General features: G+C 32.6%; 1 protein-coding gene and 1 long non-coding RNA gene across 4 annotated transcripts in view; one reads left to right on the top strand and one right to left on the bottom strand.

Annotated features, from left to right (window-relative positions):
* LOC132708575 (tyrosine-protein phosphatase 99A) overlaps positions 1-13,781 on the bottom strand; it is a 455,230-nt gene that overhangs the window by 371,809 nt on the left and 69,640 nt on the right. The window lies entirely within an intron of this gene.
* Positions 1-13,781, top strand: part of LOC132708577 (uncharacterized) — a 96,184-nt gene that overhangs the window by 78,402 nt on the left and 4,001 nt on the right. The window lies entirely within an intron of this gene.

Here is a 13,781-nt window from a genome sequence, read left to right as displayed (position 1 = left end):
AAACCAAATTTCATGTAAACTATAGTGTTAGTTCGCCTAAATTTTGTGAAAACATGAAAGTTGCGCCGTTAACTTCCAAGAGTTGGCACATTAAGATGCGCGAATATTCTGAAATGTGACTTTCAAAATACCGATCGTCGCGTTTTATTTTATCCTCACATAGAGTGTTAATTAATACATGTTACACATTTATGAGGTATTAAGCGTGACCCGGAACACGCTTCATAAAAATCGTATTTGTCGTCCCGTTTTGATCGCTTTTTTTAATTATAGTAAATTTAAAAAAAAACATAATTTAGGAAAATTCCACACAATTAGGGGTTATAGATCCCCTACATTTGAGATTAAAATTTTACGAGTCAATATAATTTTAAGAAAATTCGCCGTGTAACCTAAAAAATACATATTGCCATTTTGGTTACAAAAGTGAAGTGAAAAGATTGCAATCCTGTAGTTATAATCAATGGCACACCCGTAGAACATTTTGTACTTATAATTCCTTGGAAAGATTTTTCTCGCAATTCCTCCGGAATTCATTAGAATTCCTTGGAATTCCCCTGTAATTGATTGAAATTCCTTTGGATCAAGTGTTTTAACAGGAAACTCCTATTTCTGAACTAGATAGAGCAAAATCGACGTACATACCCAGAATAGAGGGCGTTTTTTAATTTTTGAAAATTACCCAAAACTTTTTTATTTACGAAAATTTTGGATTCGGATAAAAACATTATTAGGGCATTTTTTTAAGGCAAATGCAGTGGCAGTTCTCTGTTTTCACATAAATGAATACAACTTTCTTATTTTATATGGCACAAAGTTTGGCTGCGGTCTTAAAAAAATGCCCGTGTCGAGTCCTTTTCACCCATGTAGATTTGTTGGTATCTGTGATGAAAAAAGGCGAAAATATAGGGCATTTTGTGTTTATGTATTAGTAGGGGGTAAGGACATAACTTTATTCTTTATTGAATTTTGTGTTCTGTCACACAAAATTTTAGTCTCCAAACTTCAACGTTTAGTTCATTTAGCTATTTAAAATGTACCAAAATTATGAAAAGTTTAATATGACAAAGTGTTAATTTTGTGAAATGAAAACGCAGAGGCAGCCAATGAACTTTAGAGGGGCACCAATCAGACAAGCGCATATTTCGGACATTAAAAAATAATTTCACCAATTATGGAAACGAAGAACAGGAAATCCGGAAATTGAATATGAATGGAGAAGTCTTGTAAAATTCAAGCACATCCTCACTGGCGCTAGCTGACGCAACCAATGCTGGAAAAAGTAAAGTTTAAACCATATCGTACCAGAAAAGTCCACCAATTATTTGAAGGGAATGCCGGTAGAAGAATATAATTTGGCAACTGGTATATCGGAAAATGCAATGAGAACATTCATTTTCCATTGTCTATTGTTTGGAGCCATGAAGCGAGAATTTACTGTTCAGAAATATTTAGCAGATACAGTTCTTATCATTGGAGCATAGAAAATCCTCATGCATGTATCATAATCTTCAAGGTCGCTTTGAATTCGATGTATGGGTAGGAATTTTCCCTGGTAGATTTGTGAGACCTTAATTTTTTTATGAAGATCTGACAGACTTGCGATTAATTCTTGGAAAGATTATTTATTATTGGCAAGATGGTTGTGCCGCTCACCACCCACGGATTGTAAGTGAACTTTTAAATGAAAAGTTTGGACAATGTTGGATTGGAACTAGAGGACCCATTCTTGTAGCCTGCCAGATCTTGCGAACTAACTCCTCAAGATTTTTTTTTAGGGGGAGACTAATAGATCTTATATTTAAAGAGAAAAATTTCCAAAGCAAAGCACAGTTAGAGGAAGCCACTCGGGAAGCGTTTTCTTGCATCTATCCTATAGAGTTCGTGAATACTTGTCATTCAGTACGAAAAAGGTGTGTTCAGTTTATTTAAGAGAGCGACGTCCAATTTGAACATTTACGGTAAAATATTTCAATATATTTAATGTAAAAAGTTAAATTTTTATAATTTGTATTCTAATATGTATTGTGTTTTGTTCATTAGGTTAAAATACCTATAATTTTGTTTTCTAAATAATAAAAAATGTTAAAATTAATATCTAAAATTGAAATTAAAATATTAAATGGTTAGTTGCATGTTTTTCATGTGAGTTTTTTAAATTCTTCTTATCTTTTGTAAAGTTCCAGTGGTTATTAAATTATTTTGAAGGTTTCTATGTGACGTCTTTTTGAACACACTTCATACTAATGCATACACAAAAAATGAGAAAACGAAGAACTGTAGAAAAAATCTGAACACGCCACTGCATTTGCCTTTATAAAATGCGCTATTAACGTTTTTATCCGAATCCAAAATAAAAAAGTTATGGGCAATTTTTAAAAGGGCCGAAAATTGAAAGACACTCCGTATCTCGGTTGGTTGTGCCGTTTTAACCATTAAATATTTCTCAAAAATCGAGCCCTTTTGGTCTATCTGGTTCAGAAATAGGTATTTCCTGTTAAAATACTCCAATTACGACCACCCTGTACACCGTAATTCCCCTGTGGTCTATCGTTCACATGAAAGAGGCTAATACCGATGAAAGTATATGACATCTGAAGCAAACATGAGTGGATTGAAGAATTATTATGTATAATAAATGCACACAAGCATTCGTTTATGAGATAAACCATGGAAAATTTTGCAAAATATACGAATGTTATTCTATCCGTACTGCCATACAGTCGAAATTCAGAATAAGCATATGCGCGTATTATGAGAAAGGTTGAGCCTTTTCCCTGTAAACTAAACTATAGACTCATTGCTCTCTAAACTTAAATCGTTAGGACTATTGTTATGACTTTATTTTCACATGCCTCAAGAATTGTATACACTGAACACACATTTCAACCCGCGTATTCTGCGGAGCAGCAACAAAAAAGTGCGGTACCTATTTGCCCGCGTTTTCTCTAAAAAAAAAATTTCCACTGAAGTCAGCGCTTCGTAACTTGATTTAAGAAATTTGTTTACTGGCAATGAATGGTTTGTTCAGTCCAACACTTTTCGCATTCATTAAGATCTTCATTTAAATCGGACTAAATTTCAGATTTCCCTTCTAACTAAATTCTCAATTTATGTAGAGAGAGATTACAATTCTCTGCAGAATTATACTAGCAGAGCTTCTTTGTCGCTAAACGAAAACGTCAGACCCTTTGCTCTGTTTATAATTACATTCAATAGCTTGTGCCGTTTATTTTAGCACAAAAATAAACATAGAAAAAGGACTTTATTTATTCGTTAATTGTCTTCAGTTGCACGTATTTTCGTATTTTCCATTACATTAGTAGCGGGTCATTTTGAGACACTCTGTGTAAATTCTCAACCGAACTTAACAATTAACTTTGTTATTATTAGTGCCTTTTTGCGACTGTCTTGTCCTTTTCTTCACTCTTCATTATTGTATGTAAGTCTGTTAGACCTGGTAATTTCGGTTGCACATGACACTGACGAAATACACATTTTTATTTCTTGATGGGTGGTCTCGAACTTCTTTGTTGCTTACTTTTGCGTATTGGTTATTTTTAGAGTCAAACTCTCTCTCTACATAAGTAACAACTAGATATATTTTCGAAAATCGATGAAATCGATTTTTTAGACAGTATCTGCGCTCGTATAAAAATTTTATATCCAGGTAGCCGTCGAAAAAAATTTGTTTTTGTCTGTCCGTTCTCCGTTCTCGTCTTTTGGTTTTTCCTGAATAACTTCCGAACCGTTGCAGCTACTAAATTAAAGTTTGTTTCTTTTTAACCCTCCACGAGGCACATAACTTTGTAAGAAATGGCCGGGATCTGACGCCGGTTTTTTGGACATTGTTATGAAACACAATAAGTGTCCGAAATTTGAAGCAATCGACTTCATATTTGGCACGAAAATGCAGCTTTGCCCCGCGACGGAACCTATTGAAAATGGGGAGATTGGGAGGTCAGGAACTATTCTAGAAAAATAAATATATATATATATATATATATATATATATATATATATATATATATATATATATATATATATATATATATATATATATATATATATATATATATATATATATATATATATATATATATTCTCACGTATTGATTCACGGATGGAAAAATGTGATGACACTATATTCCGGGATATCATCCGTTCGCTCGTTGAACTCCGACTGGAATCCTGCATCCGACTGGAATCCTGCAAATCTTGCATCCGACTGGAATCCTGCAGACGTTTCGCCAAAATCTCACTTGGCATCTTCAATGCTCGCGCTCCGTTCGAAGTGTTTTCGGAGCGCGAGCATTGAAGATGCCAAGTGAGATTTTGGCGAAACGTCTGCAGGATTCCAGTCGGATGCAAGATTTGCAGGATTCCAGTCGGATGCAGGATTCCAGTCGGAGTTCAACGAGCGAACGGATGATATCCCGGAATATAGTGTCATCATATATATATATATATATATATATATATATATATATATATATATATATATATATATATATATATATATATATATATATATATATAATTTTTTTTTTTCAAAAATATACAGGACAAATTAAAAAAAAAAGAAAAATGGGTCCCTCTATTATTGAAAATTGGTTATAACTGAAAGACTATGATTCATATCTCACTTTCTGTTATTTTGCGATATAGCCCGCATAGACACCAACAAGTTTTGTATTTAAGATTTTCATCTATTGTACAGGGTGTTCTCGATATTCCGTGCTAAATGAGAAATGTGCTAAGTGTCCTAAATTTGCAGATATCAACTTCAAATTTAGCAGAGAAGTAAAAGTCCGTGTCCACATTTGAACGGTAGAGATTGGGTGCAATCAAATTTTACCAAATATTTTTTAAAAATTTTTGATTTTTTTTGATAATTTTTGCATTCAGAAAAATATGTTTTCCTCCATAATCGTTCACCCGATCGTAAAATTCTTTAACCAGCAGACGCGGAAGATTCAGTGCGATAACATTTATGTTAGGCATTTTTTCGATTATATACATGGTTGTCAAATTATAGGCAAAAATTTAAAAGTCCTAGAAAATTGTTCTTTTCCAGAGTAAATTATTAGCCGCAAATCAAAAATCGTAAAAAACTTGCTAATTGGTTCAAACATTGTCATAGGCCACATCAAGAGCTATATTTTATGTATTAGCGGTTTTCTTCTATCACTTACGCTGCTCGGGATATTTGAAAAAATCCATATTGAAATCGTTATTTCAGTTGCTGTCAAGACGCGATGACGTGATTTCTCAAAAACCATTTACTATTTTCAAAAAATTCTTGGACCAGGAAACGTGGAAGATCCAGGGCTATAACCTCTACTTCGAACATTGTTTGAATCATATACAGGGTGTGTCGTTTAAAATTTCCGTTTTTGTGGGTAAATTATTGGCGATAAATGAAAAACCGTTAAAGATGGGATAATTTTATTTGAACAGTATTGTAAACCGTGTCGTGAGAGTTTCAGGTTTCGATGTTTGCTGTAACTTTGAAGTTCGACGAGATGTGAAGGACATTTTATACAGGGTACATGCAGAATTAAATTTCATCGATTCATCCATAGTGGTCTGCAGGAGCACTATAGAAAAACAATGCGTCCTTACTTGACAAGAAACCGCGAAGTGGCTTCTTTTTTAAATAAAACGCTGCTCCGCCCTACTCGCTACGAACTTGCCACGCCCAGCGACGATTTTTCGAAAGCAATCTTGTTCTATTCTGCATTATATGATGTCAGATATTCATTGCTCACAAAGTGATGCTCTCAATACCTGAACTTATTTACACGTTCGTTATTGTCAATTGAAGTTAGGTTACAGCAGAAATTTGAATTATTTCATTTATATTTTGCATGCATTTCATAAACTCATAACCATGAGACTAGTTCTATACTCCGGATACATTAAGTTCACAAACAGAAGAAGTCAATTGTATGTATAGGACTGAGATAAACAATACGAGCGATTGTCGATAGACGCAGAAACTGACGCCCAATCTAATTGGTAAACTAATTTGCTTAGACGCGGGTTACTATCAGATCAAGCTTGAAAATGAGCAATTTCAAAATAACTACGACTTGCTTCGTCTTGTTCGTATACATTACGTGAAGTTATCTTGGTAACGGTAATTTCAGCGCTCAGCAAAACTATTCCAACGTAATTCAAGGTCGGGGTGTTATTTATTGCATATTTAGATCCGCTTAATTCTGATAATTGAAGCGCCATGTGGATTTTTGGAACCGAACCTCATTCGGACTTCCAGCGAAATTTCATTTAATGTCTTCGCAGTAGTGGTTTGTGGCGAGGAATTTTCAGAAGTTTTTCTGGTGCGGTTATTTGGTTTGTACATTGTTTACCGTTACTTAGTTATGAACGGAAATTACTAATGATGGAAATTCCAAACAAGTGATATCCGTCTCTCAGATCTTGCCAAATTCTTCCAATTGTCAATTTTCTCAACCTTTATACTTACAGCTAAAAACAAACATTTCCTATGGTGTCTCCCAGGGATCCGTTTTAGGGTCAATATTATTCATTCTTTACACAAATAATTTGTACCATGTAACACGTCAGACCATTCCTAGTTTTGTATACGAGCAAGTTTTCCTATACGAAGATGATTCTTAGGATGATCTTAAAATCAAAGTGGAAAATGACTTCATTAAACATTTGAGCTGGTTTAAACAGATGTCGCTTACGATGAATGAAGAAAAAACAGTTTTTATGCCATTTTCGTAATAAAGTCGACTGAAAAAAATAAATACTTAACAATAGATACGCGATTAAACTGAAATAAACATGTACAAACAGTAGTAAACAACCTAAGGCCACTGATTTACAAATTAAAATATTAGAAACATTTTAAATTAACACCAAATGTTAACACTTTATTATGCATTAGTGCAATCACGTTTACAATATAGTATTTTCGGTTGGGGAGGAGTACTGGATGTATGTCTTAAAAAATTGGAAATTATGCAAAAATATTTCCCAAAAATAGTTTTTCAGAAAACTAGAAATTATTCTTCTGTACAGCTGTTCAAGAGTGAAAATGTTGCTTGTTTTCAATATGAAATTGAAAGTAATATTTGTGTTTAATTTTTTTATTTTATTTATTTCATCACTAATTATTAAAATTAAATCTAATTTATATCGATGTATTCGGAAAATAAAATATATAAACCGCAACGAAAAACAAAATGAAATTGGAAAAAAATAAGACCATCAAATTGAACGAGGAAACTTCTATTACCGATGGGTTTCTTTTGGTTGTTTCTAAGTACTCCTAGAACGACACTTTACCATAAATGGTGCAGTTAAGCTGGGTTGTAACAATATTATATGTACCTGTCCACATATAATATGTATTCTGTACACATAATGAAGCTAAAAAGTGATGGGATCTGAATCATTGAAAACGAACTGCAAATTATAGGGAAAAGAAGTAAAAAATCCCTTATTTAACTTTACGATAACCTTACTTTCAATTTACCTCTGTTTTGGAGTTTTGGCTCCTTTTTCCCCGACATGATACACATGTGTATTTTGTTTTAAAATTGAGAAGTTTTCTGTGTCAATCACGATACGTTTTGTCTTTTTTCGACCCTCCCAGCGGAACAGACACAATATAATGGTACAGGACGTCCCATTATAAATTTCCAAATGAATAACTTTGTTAATATTGATCCTACGACGAAGTTTAAATTTCCAAAGTTAGAGCACTTTTCTTAAATCTTCCAATTGTGCAATAAAAATTAGAAAATATTTTTTTTGTCAAATTTTGACAGGTCTGCGTTTTTTTTAATTGAATACCCTATACTTGAAAGTTTCAATCGGTTGTGTGTTATTATTAAACAAGCGGAAAAGAAAAGGTGAACATTTTGTCGATATTTTTTAAATGTAACCAAAATCAGGCTAATGCCCGTATTGAGTATGGGAGGTTGAGATTATATCCTGACAGAGTGGTTCCAAGTAAAAAATCATTTTATAACACTTATAGTACGTTGTAAAATAGCAGCTTAATCAAAAGAAAAGAAGGTAAGTTGATGTCTTATTATATTTTCAAGGTGAGAATTTCAATAGCTAGTATTGAACTTGAAATGTATTCATTTGAATTGCAGAAAATAAGTTTGAAAATATTTTTTTAGCACACCCATCGAACTATCAGCGGATATACAAAAAATGCCCGCTCATAAGTTGACTGAAATTTAACATCTTACAGATGAAGGCAAACAAAGACGTCTTGAATTTTTACGCACAATGTTAGAATTAATTCAAGAGCCACCTAATTTATTCAGAACATAATGTTTACAGATGAATCCTCATTTAATACGGCCTCGCTGCCTAATTTAAAAAACGCACGTTTCTGTGATTGAAGCGTAATTATTTCTTCTAGACTTCTTGGAACTTTGTTTTTTCTAAACAAGTATGACAGGCGATTAATTTTCATTTTGCTTGGATTTAGAGTAGAAGAATATATCGAAGAGTTGCCTCTTGCTGTGATTCCAAATACACTATGGCAACAGGGCGGGGTGCCATATCGCGATGTAAGAGGCTATTTTCAAAATAAATAAAACTCAGGAGTATATAGAAGAAGGCTGGAATCAATTCTGGAAATACAAAACAGAATACGAAGAAGTTGAAGCTCTAAATGGGCGACCAGAACTTCTTAGAAGGTGTGTCGTAAACCTACACAAACGTTTTGGTGTATACGTGCAGATGAATGGTGGTCGTTTCGAACACCTTTCGTGAAATAAATTTAGACTACTAAAGACTATGTCTTAGTAATACTTAAATGTGTAATATTGTTGTTTTTTTATTTGTTATAAGTAGTAGGCAAGTAACACGTGGTTAATAAATGAAATTATATTTTTCTACTCCCGTTTGTAAAATACCTAATTACCCACCGATCTACCGTGCGTTAAGCGTCACTTTATCACGTCAGTTTCGTTTCCCATGTATCCGAGCTACTTCGGACATTCCCGGGGATTTTACCGCACAGATTAGGAAGCAATCGGGTGTTTTCGGAGATATTTCCCACGCTTTGAATTTTGACGTTTGTCAATTCTGACGGTCATGTCAGTGAATGTATTCATGTTGTTTTACGAAAATGTACCCAAAAATTAACGGCCGTAGAAAAAGTATAGTATGCAACACGTTCGGTAAATTCTTTAATTCGCTCGTTTATTAAACACTCGCTCCGCTGCGCTTCGCTCCTGTCAAATAAACTCGTGAGTCAAATGCCGTTTACCGCCGTTTGTTGCATAATATACTATTAACGTCTGGTAGTCTAGATGTGGCAAATTGATTGTAATGGAAAATGGAAAGACGTATCTAGATAATTTTTTAATGTTACTAGGAGGCATATATTTTTGACTCTGCACATATTTATTATCACAGAAAAAAGATTAGCTTATTGTAAAATTATCTCTAACCATACGGCACAAGCAGGATGGTTGGATGATGTTACGACATAAGGAATGTCAAATTAACTAAAAACATTATTTAATGAACACGTTTTCTCGTATTTCATTGGACACATTTAATCATCAATCAATTTAATCTATTTAATCTTACAAATTGGGACCTATTTTAATATCCGTTTTTATCGTAATTTAAAAAAAAAACATGTATTATGGGAATAGTATGTTATGCAACAAGTGCGGTAAATGGCATTTGACTCACGAGTTTATTTGGCACGAGCGGAGCGAGTTTTTAATAAACGAGTGAGTTAAAAAGTTTACCGAACGTGTTGCATACTATGCTTTTTCTACGAACGTTAGTTTTTGGGTACATTTTCGTAAAACTACGTGACACTGACACTGACATGACCGTCAGAATTGCATAATATACTATTAACTCAACATGTTATAGTTATTACCAATATTACACAATAGAAAATCATACAATAAATAAACTATTTCGCTAAAACAAGTAATTTGGTTTTCATGGGTAATTTCATTTTTAAAACAATAGTTATTAACCATCCTTATATAAAATATTAGATAAAATCAAATTTCAAAATCAGAAATAACCCTAACAACTAATATATATTTGAAATCAGGAGAAAAGGTGCAATCGATTGACATTCAATTTTTTTTTTAAATTACAGATAAAATGTTTATTTTATATTTTTGAATCCAGATTCGGAATGTTTAGGAAAAATGCTTCAACTTCATCATCACCAAATGGATAATTTTGGTCATTTATAATTGGACACCCTGTACCCCAATTCATTTCATCACTCTCTTATCAGTTTTCTGGTATATTCTGTTCGTGGTGGTGGGTAATGTTAGATAAATGTTAATAAATTATTATTATCCGTATTAAATATGAATTTGGTGTCCTGGTGTTTGTTAAATTTGTCCAAAAGATGTTTTTATTCGATGTCGGATGAATTGTTAGCAGCAAACTTTCTAATAGAGTTCTGAAAGCGTAGTAATGTTTACGACTATCCCATACTAGCATGCAGCGTACATATATCCTTTAAACTTTCACAATTTGGACGACTTTTAATAGCAAAATTAAGCGTTTACATGATATGAATAAACCGCAACCTAAAATTGAAATAAAGCAACGAGGGCTTGGGGGGAGTTATGGAAGTTGTTACAAGGGCATATAATATGCCATAAAGCGCTTGTTAATGTATTTTGTTAATCGCTTGCAGATAAAAGCGCTTCAGTTTTGAGTTGTTGTAAATTCGTTACGACTATTACGAACTATTAATTTTGTTACGGCTATATTACGCCTATAATTCACTTTCGTCATAGTGTTGAAAGAAGAAATTAGGGTTGGTCTAGAATTAACTGTTCAAATGTCGACAAAGCAACCGAATCCTTTCATGTATGCTTTGCCACCACTAATTTAATACCTAGAGTTCGTACAACTTTCTACGTAATTAAATTTTTTTTTATTCGAGTTCCCTATAGAGTTTGAAAGCCATTTTTTGTTTTCCGTTTTGCTTTGGTCTCCGATGTTGGAAAAAACCGCCGCATTGATTTACACACTGCATTTCACGAAGACATGGAACTATGGCGGAAAATATACGAACCAAATGTATTTTAAAACATTTGATGGGAATTTTTAATCGTTTTACGGGCGAGTCAGATAGAGAAGATGGATAGATAGAACAAACACACTTAACACACAGTTACAAAAAATTAATGAATTTTTACAATATTTTAAACATTTGTTGTAAAATTTGGTTGAAATTTGACTTCATTTATAATGACAAAGTGCTAGTTTTGGTTCAGCTGTTTCAAAATTGCGGCGGGAGGTATCGTAACGAGTATAGTATTGTCAAAGAGATGTACGCCACTGACATTTTAGCAATTTTTGTCATTTACTTTGCCACTAAAAGTTGAACCCCTATGACGCTTGACTTGTTTTGGAGCGAAAAATAAAAATCATTAAAATTTAGTTCTACTAAATTAACACCAAAGAAAATGATGAAATGAGATAAAGGATTTTCGCATAAGCCTTTTTTAAAAAATACTAAACACTCGGTATCTTGGAAACTATGCTATTTGGTGAATAGTATTTTAGAAGTCCGATTTGTGGTTGAGTGAAAGAATAAATAAGAACTAAAAGTTCAGATTTTCGCAAAAAATGACCATAAATTAATTAATGTTGTTGTGAGAATTTAAGTTATTTAATGAGTTAATGTAATTACATTAATTATCTTATCATTATATATCAACAATAACTTGGAAACATTCGTTCGTTGGTATTTCGTCCTAAAATGTCTTCTCTTCATTATTTGTATGTTATTGTTTACTTTGAAATAATTTGGATAAAAAAATAATGTCATAAAAAAAGTTTTATTATTATTATTAGCTATTTAAAAGTAAATAACTCTATTGGATGAAGCTATAGCTTACAAATCCGAGAGAAGCAAGGTGTATATCGAAGTCAGCAAAATTAGCAAAAGATTATGTCACTCTAGTTACTCTTCCCGCTTATTATATTTTTATATATATTAGTGTTTTTATATTATTGTAACTAATCGTACCACAATTAGTATTGAGTGGCGCCATCTCCAAATTATTATTTTTTTTCAATATTTTTGTTACACCAAAAATTACAACTGGGGGGCTCACGTGTTCAACTTCATCCGAAAATTTTGAATAGAATTGAATTGAATTGAATTGAAGTTTCGTTGCATTTATTTTAAATTATGTCTCAACGTTTAAGTCTTCGTGTATTTCCAATGGTTATTAAGAGAATAATCTTATTATTCTACTTTATTTTATTAATATTTGTCAATTGTTGGCGTTACATTCGAACCGAAACGTTGAAATATAACAAAAAATAGATTTAGCGCCAAAGCGTTTAACAATAAAAGTTGCAAAAACAACTATATTTTTTTTTTAAATTCAGTGGTCTGATTGGTTGCAAATTAATTTAATCAATCTAATTCGTTACCTTTAAAATGTTGCAGCTATATTTACGAATCGAACATTACGTGCCTGGTGAATCTGCAAAAGCTTATAAAATGCAATTTACTCGGTGAATTTATTTTAATTTGTTGCATAAACTTTGGCGTATTTTTTAACCATTAAATAGAAAAATATTATTAAAACCACATTTTAAAACGTGCTGATCTAATTTTAATAAACCATCATCATATTATGAAATTCCATTCGGTATGTAGATGCGAGTTTCTAGAGTATTATTTAAATAAATCAATGAAACACTCACAACAATCCGACGATAAAGCGCTCAGGTAGTTCCAAAAAATAATCGCCACATTTAATTACGGATGGCCAAGGAAGCTTTCAATTATCCTGGTAATTTAATTATCCGCAACAGAATAAAAAGCAGTTTCGTACACTGCTTGTTATAGGACTCGCGACACATTTGTCTAAATTATAAGCGAAATGTGTTGTGCTTCCCCATATTTTTCCCTTAGGTGGGGCACAATGTTTAACTGAATTTAACTTCTGATAAGAGACATTATGCGTTGGGAAAATTAGACAAAGTGGTCCTAATTTGTAAGAACGCTTATGTTACGGTGATTTATATAAAACGATTTATTTAGCGCTATATTGTTAAAACAATTTTGCGATTACGTGCTGGTCCGCATTATGGGTGGCTATTTTTATCGATAATTCGCGTCGAGAACTAGAAGGGAAGTTATAAATAGCTTTAGAATAAACTTCAAATGCCAGGACAACGCATAACACTTCAGGCTGATATTACTAACTAGCTAATATTTTTGGCTACGTAATTTAAACGAAATTTAAAATGAAAATTTGCTTTAATTTATTAATTATAATTTATGTAATAATTTATATAATTCAATAATTTGCCAAAGTTGATTAGTTGACGAGCCTGACATAATTTGTGGTATGGTCAGTTTATAGATATGAGAAAGTGACCAATTGCTTTTCAATGGGATTATCCAAGGGTGGTCATTAACATACAATGCAACAAGATTATTACCTAAAGTTTCGGAATTTAAATTCAGGTAAAATTGTGGTCCGTAATACAAAATAATTTTATACGTACCTGTGTTTAATATTCTTTGGTTTGATATACTACTTAGTTTAAGTTTATTAGTAATCATTCTTATTTCGTGTGTAATACAGCGTGTGTTGAATCGTGTGCGAATTATGCAAAATATATGCGAGTCTAGTATATCTCAGGAGGTGCTCGCGCCCAAATGTAGAAAACACTATTTTATTGAGACCAAGGAAGTTATAAACAATGTTTATTTGATTCTCATTGAACGTGGTGCCAGCAAGCAAGCATCTTAAAAAGAA

This window comes from Cylas formicarius, unplaced genomic scaffold (genome assembly GCF_029955315.1).
Source record: "Cylas formicarius isolate icCylForm1 unplaced genomic scaffold, icCylForm1.1 PGA_scaffold_12__32_contigs__length_19106922, whole genome shotgun sequence".
NCBI lineage: Eukaryota > Metazoa > Arthropoda > Insecta > Coleoptera > Brentidae > Cylas > Cylas formicarius.
The sequence above is the reverse complement of the archived record's forward strand: the minus strand, read 5'-3'. Positions and strand labels throughout refer to the sequence as shown.